Source organism: Podarcis bocagei (assembly GCF_964188305.1).
Source record: "Podarcis bocagei genome assembly, chromosome: 6".
Taxonomy (NCBI): Eukaryota; Metazoa; Chordata; class Lepidosauria; order Squamata; family Lacertidae; genus Podarcis; species Podarcis bocagei.
Window position 1 is genome coordinate 66,347,798 of NC_138130.1, and position 8,487 is coordinate 66,356,284.

The window sequence follows — 8,487 nt, forward strand, 5'->3', positions numbered from 1 at the left end:
GGATGAGTAAGCACAAAGAAATGCATGCTGGGACAAAACCTCCTAACCTGATATATACACGGAATCACTGATGAGGTCTAAATTGGCTGTTACTTCTCAGGAAAGAGATTTTGGGGTCATGTTGGAAAGCTCGCTGAAAACGTCAGCTCAGTGAGCTACAGCCGGGGTGGGAGAGACCAATTTAATATGAGGAAATTAAGGAAGTGATTGCAAATGAACCCACAAGCATCATAACACCATTATAAAAATCAATACATGGATCAACACATGATGTTAAACCTTGGTTTAGCATTATGTGGGCACACTGCAGCGAACCCAAGTAAAGTGCCCTTCTTCCCTGCTCCCCCCCCCCTCATATGGCTGGAAGGAGGCACCTCTGCACAGATCAGTTTCTCTTGCAAAGAATGTTGGCTTGTTTTGTTGTCCAAACCAGGAATCCTGGCTTATAATGATCTCTGGTTAAATGTGCCAGCTTCATAACTCTTTGAAACTAACAGAGCAATACCCTGATCCACGATGCTGAAGCAGAGTTGGATGGAATAGAGGTGATCATCAAACCAGGCTCTGCTGGCAGGTGAGCTCTACCACCAGTCACTGGCAAGTGCCCTGATGGCCCCAGTCAAGCTGTAGCCAGTGGAAACCCCCCAAAATGGGGTGTTCTGGATGGTAGGGCAGGGCTGACAGGGGATCCGGTAGACCAAGCTGCTCTTTTCTGATGGCAGCAAGCCCAATCCAAGCTTCTTCACTGCATCAACCTGAGTGCTAGTGTATGTAGCAAAGGGACATGTTCTCCTGCACCGTGCCTTCCATTGTGGGTACAGTGCTGACTGTGACACTCCATCAAGCCCTCCTACTGCAGGTCCACGGTTCAAATTGCACCCGAAGCAGACATCCTTTGAAAATGTTCTCCATCTCCACAAAAACCCTCCTCCAATCTGCATGGGAAGAGGAGAGGGGAATCAAGGAGCCCAACACTTTCCTTGGGCTCACTGCAGTTCATCTACATAGTGCTAAAACTGGGTCTGGCTTGGGGGCCCAAATTGTTATGTCCACCACCCCTGCAGGCCAAATTTGGTAGGTGGGTGGAGCTGCCCCCCCTGTCAATCGCCTGACACCACAATAATGTCAGGTGATCTTTTGCACCTGCGTGGTTCCACCTGCACAGTTTGCAAAGTTGGTACCCCCTTTGGCTGAACCAAGTTTTCACTGTGTCATATATGATGTAGGGCAGGTAGGCATGGCTTGGCCAAAGTGGCCTAATGGGTCTAATTAGGCACACAGACTACACTAATCAGAATGGACAATACTGAGCTGGGGAGTGTGATAAAAATGCTTAGCAGACTGGGACATCTCTAGAAGAATGAGATGGGCAAGGTGGCAGCGAGACTGGCACCAAAAGACTTCTGCTCCCAAGGATTGCTAACTGGGTAGCTATGAGGCATATGAGGAGGAGAGCATTGTCTCCCTTAGACTTTTAGCAGCCCAAATACTGGCTGAAGACTTCTAACTATCTTTGAAAAACATTTTGCGGCAATTTTTAAACACTTCCGTTTTTGCCCATGAAAAAATAATACAAAAGTTATATATATATATTCCAGTCATAAAATGAATGCAGCAATAGTAAAATGAGGCTGCTGTACTGGTCAGCACCTATTCTGAGATTGTAAGAACATGGGAGATGAGACTGACATATTTTGTGAGACAGGCTCATGAAGAAGACAAATTTACCATCCAAGCAATTACTACTGAAGCAGTAATAACAGGATGGCAAGTTGCTCTTATTGCTAGTCAAATAGTGTCTGCCACAGTAAAGGCACTGGAGTAATTACTCAAAGAGGCTGCAGATGAAAGATGGGCAACTGCATTACGGCTCATCAGACAGAACAGCATTTCCCAAGTTGTGTGTTGCAGAGTCGCACCCAGGCAGTCAAATTATACCTTTCACTTTGGCATAGATTCAAAGTTTTATCCCAATTAGGGATGAAAAGGAAAGTGACACTTCAAACATTTTCAGAGAACAAATAGAAACATGGTTCCATATTAGTCTGGAAAAAGAGGAAGCCTCTATTTAAATGAGATGTTTCCTGTGCATCAGGCCCCTAATAGCACCGGGGCCAAGCACTTAATGCTCAGATATGCCTGTACTGCAGAACCCTTTATTTAAGTGGTGCAGAATGCATGAGTGGATATAACAAAATGGCAGGTATGATGGCACTGCCTGAAGCCTGCAGATTAGCTTGCCAGTCCTACTTTCTTTTGCTCCTCCCTCTCTCCTGCTACCAGCCAGAAATCTATATGCCCTTGATGCCTCTATCTAATTACTACAATGTGCTATACATGGGGTGGCTTCAAAAAACGATTCGGAAACTTCAGCTGGTGCAGAATTTGGTGGCCAGGTTGCTCGCCAGGGCAAGATGGTTTGAGCATATTACACTAATCCTGGTCCAACTGCACTGGCTACCAATTAGTTTCTGAGCCCAATTCAAAGTGCTAGTTTTGATCTGAAAGCCTAAAACAGCTCAAGGACTGCCTCTCTCCTTATAAACCGACCCAGACCCTGCATTCTTAATCTGAGGCCCTTCTTTGTCCAGAGAGGTCCAGAGGGTGGCCTTTCTGCAGTGGCTCCCCATTGTGGAATGCTCTCCCCAGGAAAGTTTGCCTGACACCTTCATTAGACATCTTTTAGGTGAAAACGTTCCTCTTCAACCAAGCCTTGGGCTGATTAACTTCCTATGTTTCTATATGTTTGTGGGAGCAGGGGTTATGAATTTGTTTTGTTCTTGTTCTTATTATGTATTTTGTATTTTTATGCTTTGAACTGCCCTCATATCTTCAAATGAAGGGCGGTATACAAATTTAAGAAACAAACAAATTTAACCCCTGGAATTGGTTTGCTGGCCCAGTCAATGAAGTTTGGAATACCTGGTTGTTAACAAATGCACTTCACTCTCCACTCCCTCAGGAACAACATTTCTTGCCTCTATCACACGGATATTAAATGCCTGTATGAAGCTGTGCAAGAGCATGAGTGTCTGACTTGCCTATCCAGACACCTGTTGTGCAAACATACCAGTGTACGACTTTGTGAGTGAGTAAAGCTGTGCTCTTGAGCTGTTTCACAAATACAAGACTGGGGAAAATACAGTGTAGCTAGAAAAAGTGGCACAGAGTTCAAACTGGAGGACAAAGAGCATCTGGGCTACACCTATGACTGGAATACTCCGGAATTCTGACCACCACCTTTTATTAAATGTTTGTTTGCTCTCTTTTCTCCTAGAGGGCTTGGCCAGTTTTATGGTCATTTCATTTAACAGAATATTTTTTCTTCCACTATGAGGTAGTTACCACCCCTTCGGCTCCTCCATGCCCCAAACCCTCTCCTGGCCTTATCCTCCCTGCAGGGCTCACACGGAATTAATTTCTGTGGAAGTCATTTGTTTTCCATCTACCACAGATTCGGCAGGCCTCAGAAACCAGATCATTCATTCACCTCTGTTCCATATAGACCTCATAACAGGATGAAGGAGAAATAAAAAAAGTAAAAGTAAAATGAATAAATTCTTACAACATATTTGCAAGCAATTCACAATACAACGTGGATGGCCACCTTATGTGCACCAAAGACGGGTTCCCTGGACTCATAACAATGTGCAGTGCAGCACATCAGATAGCAACACACAGCAGTGCTACTGAGTGAATTACAGAGAGGCATAGTGTACTATTTTGCTAACGTCTGTACATTCCATGTAAAGGTCTTCCTAATTTACAAGGCATGGTGAATTTTACTGTTCCTCCTAATGCTCCTACTGGTGGTGACAAAGAGATGTACACACATACACCTTTACTGCAAGTCCTAATTAACCATATTTTTTGCACCATAACACTCACTTTTTTCCTCCTAAAAAGTAAGGGGAAATGTCTGTGCGTGTTATGGAGGGAATGCCTACGAGTGGCATGCCTACAGATTTTCCTCCTCTAAAAACTACGTGCGTGTTATGGTCGGGTGCGTGTTATAGAGCGAAAAATACGGTAGTTAGACCAGCAAAGAGATGGAGTATGGTTTTTATTACATTTTTATTATGTTTCTGTATGTTCTACTGTATTATTGTATTTTATTGTCGTTGATCACTTTGGGACTGCCTGTTGTGGGAAGCCATTTAGGAATTCTCTTAACTAACTAATGCCTTAACCAATGCAGGAAATCCAGAGCTAGATAGCTGCCAAACCTCTGCTTGTGGACCTTCAGTGAGAGAACATCCACCACTGCCCTAGCTAATTGGCTTCATTGCTGAATTGTCCTTGCCACTGAAATGTTGCTTCTAATCTTTCACTGAAATCAACCCTATAATTTCAGCCTCTTAGGTCTAGTCTTGCTCTCTGGGGCAGCAGAGAACAAGTCTTTGCCCCCTTTAAATACCTGAAATGCTATCACATAAAAGGATAACTATGTCTCCACTTTCTCTGCTCTCAACACCAGCAGAAGACAAGATTCACTGATTTAGTACTTCAGAAAACAGCCCAATCCTGTCCTAAACGTTTGGAGTCTGATTTCAATCTAGATCCTGATTTGGAAAAATGAAGTTTCCTACCTCACACATACTATTATGGGTAACTTAAAAAATGAATATAATGTTTTAAATTTTTGACAGAAGTGGATGAAATTTGCAGACCTAGCCGCTTCTCCTGAGTCAGCGAATTCTGCCAAATTACATTTAAGTAAGTCCAGAGGTGGATTTTTGTGTGTGTACTAGGCACCTTTTAAAGTTTGATGATGGTGGTGGTGATTTTAATGAGCCATCTATACTTTTCTTCATTTTGGGGCAGATGAAAGAGTTCATGAATCCTGCCAAATTTTAGACAACTCCAATGGACTTTCTGTGAGGCCAGTCTTTATGTTCTTGGGGTGGTAAAAAAAAGGATCTACTTCATCTTCCCTATTGTTTTGTGGGCCATTTATGTGAGATATCATGCATCATAGAGGTGCCCTTAGGTAAGCAACCTGCCCTATCGCAGGCAAACAGTCCAGAGGTTTTGTGCTCGGTGTCAGGACCTTTGATTGAGGAGAGAACTAAATGTGATTTGCTTCTTTCCCTGTGGTTTTGTGGGCAGTAAGTATAAAATGCCATGCATTGTAGAAGTGCCCCTAGGAAAGCCAACTGTAAAATTTCAGAAGGATAGGTGCAGGGGATAGGGAGTTAAGTTGAATGAAGTGGCAGGGGGAGGGCAAGATTAAAGATTGTGTCCTACTCAGTTGGCACCAAAAGTCACAGAAACTAAGTGGAAAGCTGATTTGACAGGACTGGGTGTGCAAGCATGCAACGCAGAGGTGGGTGGACTTGAACATCCAACATTTTCTAAGCAAGTACCAATAGCAGAACTAACAAGCAGCACAGAACAGACAAGAACAAGATAATACATTAACTATGTGATTGGAGAGTCCTGGTAAAACCAATCCCTCGGATTGGAAGCTAGATCTGTCAGCCACAAGAGAGACCCTCCCCACTCTCCCCACCCTGGTGTTTTCCTTACAAGGTAAACTTGAGGGGATTTTTTAAAAGGCACACTGCATTGTTTTTTCAGTGTCAGAATTGCCAAGGTACCCTTTGGGGATGCTTTGGAGGTCCGTGCTTCAGTTCAGGCTGCTTCAGATCCCCCTTTGGTTTACACAAGTCCCAAACCTGCCCAAAGACACACACTTTAGGATTCATCCAAATTCACTGTACATCCCTAAATTTAAATATGTGTTTCATCATAAAACATATCTATTTTAGCTTAATGTGTGAATTCTAAAACATATATTATTCTAGAATAACATTTTGGCATTTTTTTTTTCAATGACAAGAATTGTTATTGCAAAATTCGGAGATGTTGTGAAATCCGACCTACCGTGTTCCGATTCACACATCAGCCTGAAGGTGCAAATCAGGTCAGGTTACATTGGAATTCACAGAAATCAAATTCTTCGTGTATCCTAGCACACCAGGGAGGCTTTAACACACCACCTTCCCTGCTGTGCTGTCTTTCTACCTGGAAAAAGGAGATGTTGACGTTCAGAATCATGGAAATCTGGGGTCCCATCCCCATCACTTGTGCCCCTTCTGCTGCCTCATTCTCCCCAAGCCCAAGGGGAGTGGAAGAGAGCACCGTCGTCCCATTGCGGCTCCTATTTACAAAGCAAGGCTGTTAATATTTCTTTCCAACACTACTGTGGCATGGAGAGGGGGTGGTGGGTGGGGGAGAGAAGGAACTCCCGAAGGAGAAATAGCTGTGCTGTGTATGATTCATAATTATTTAACGGGACCCTCTTTGAACTGATGCCAAATCTGTCATTGAACCCTATGTCATTGCATTTGCTGAACAGGGCCCCCTCCAAAGCCCCTGCCTCATTACCTCACAGGGTGCAGGCTGGTGGTTTTACTTCCTGGTGAGATGCACATGCAACAGTGTGTAGCAGCATGGAGGGGGAAAGGGAGTGGGTTGTGGGGGGGAAGCAGAGCAGCGCCAAGGGAGAGGCGAGCAGCAAGTGTAGAGCTCTTCAAAGAGGAACATCAAAGCGCCGAAGAGAGATGAGGGGAAGAGCTGCGAGTGACAGATCTGGTTTAAAGAGCCATCTATCTCCCAGCTCCTGCTATGTAAATTACACTTGCACGCTGAAGACGTGGTTAATTCATTTTTCAAACCAGCTCCTTGCTGCTAGAGCTCTTTGCTCCCTCCCTGACAGTAAAAGGGGGTCACTCCCTCATCCCCAGTCAAATGGTGACTGACAGAGATTTTGGTTCGGGCACCCTGGCTGTAGCCAACAGGGCAGTGAACATCTGGCGCTTGCTTAGGGCCGAATTAACCAGCATCTAAAGCTATAAATTAGAGTTCTGGACAGGCCAGCCCTACCATTAGGCAGTGTGAAGTGGCCAGAAAATGAACTCTTTGCTGTTCTTCCTAACCCCCTCAGTTGTTCTTCTTGGCTAGGAATCACACTGTGGGTGCCACACAGTCTGTCCTGTGCCCCCTCAGCTCACCTGCTGCCCTCAGGCCCCAACTGAGACCACTGATGCCAGGCCAGTCAGTTTCTGTAGGGCGATGTGCCACCCTGCACTTTGTGACAGATGCCAAAATCTCTTGGGCCAACCCTGTATCTATATGGTTTGCACCCCACCCCATGGTGAGGAGAGTCTGTGTCATCTCTTCTGCATCAAACACTGATTGTTACCCCGGCTTGAGGATAGGGGGGCTGTTGTGTCTTCGCATGAGAAAGGAGCGGCAACATTTTCTGCTACAGGGATGTGTCTGACTATAACCCATCACAGTGTGCTGGGGACTCAGGCAGAAGGCATAGGTGCTTGAATTCCTCAATGACCAAGGCTGTTCACAGGTTAAAGGCACGTATTGTGGTACCTCTGGATACGCACACCTCCGGTTGCGTATCCTTCAGGATGCGAACGTGGCAAATCCAAAAGTATTTTTTTCGGGTTTCGCAGTGCGCACATGCACAGAAGCGCTCTACCACTGTGCGTGCATGCACAAAAGCGGTCCCTCGGGTTTCAGAAACCTCAGGATCCGACCAGTGCTCCAGAATGGAACCCGTCCGCAACCAGAGGTACCACTGTATCTGGTTTATTTTTATTTATATAAAAGGGGGAAGAGAGAGCCCAAAATAGCATGCATTGTTCTTCCTCTCCCATTTTATCTTCTCAAAAAGCCTAGGAAGTAGTTAGGCTATGTGGTACTATCTTTCCTGCTGTGGTGCCCCCTTAGACTGGTCAGAGAAGGTATCTTCATCTCTGCTCATCATCATTTGAGTAAACAGTGGAGCCCTAGGTGGAACCCTATATACCTGATTTGTCAGTCTGAACAACGTGTTATACTGAGTGGCAACACAAATTTGCCTTGCCTTATCTGGTATCTGAACACTATCCTGTCTATGATTCTGCCTCCTGCCTCTTCCCCTGGTTCTTGTTCTCCTGATCTGGGAACACATCTCAGTCCAAGCTGAGGCTCATGGAGCTGTAGTCCAAATCATTTGGAGGGCACCTGGTTGAGGAATGATGCAGCTGTCCTTCCGTCTTTCTACTGAATTAGGTAGATTTCCCCAAGAAAAACAGCTAAGGGTTAAAGTCTAGAATTCTTCATCCCACAGTCAGCCTGATCAGAAACAAGAGATGCCAGCTGGCTGTGGCATTTGCTTGTTGCGTTGAAAATGAGCATGAAGAATTGCAGCCCAAAGGGTCAATTTTTCAGAAATGTTGAAGTATCTGAAAACAGGGGTTCGGAATGAAAGCGTCTCCCGAGCCGTTGCTCTAACCTCGGTGCTGCGGTGCTGTAATAAGGTGCTTTTTATGTAAGTGACCTATTTTCCAGGGAAGCCAGTTCTCTGAGAGGGGAATTGAAAAATGACTAGAGCAGCAGTTTTTAACTTTAATATGTTTTCATTCTCTGTGAGCAACAAGCAGCTGCTGTACCCGGAGGACTTGAGGAGCTGTCTGCTTTCAT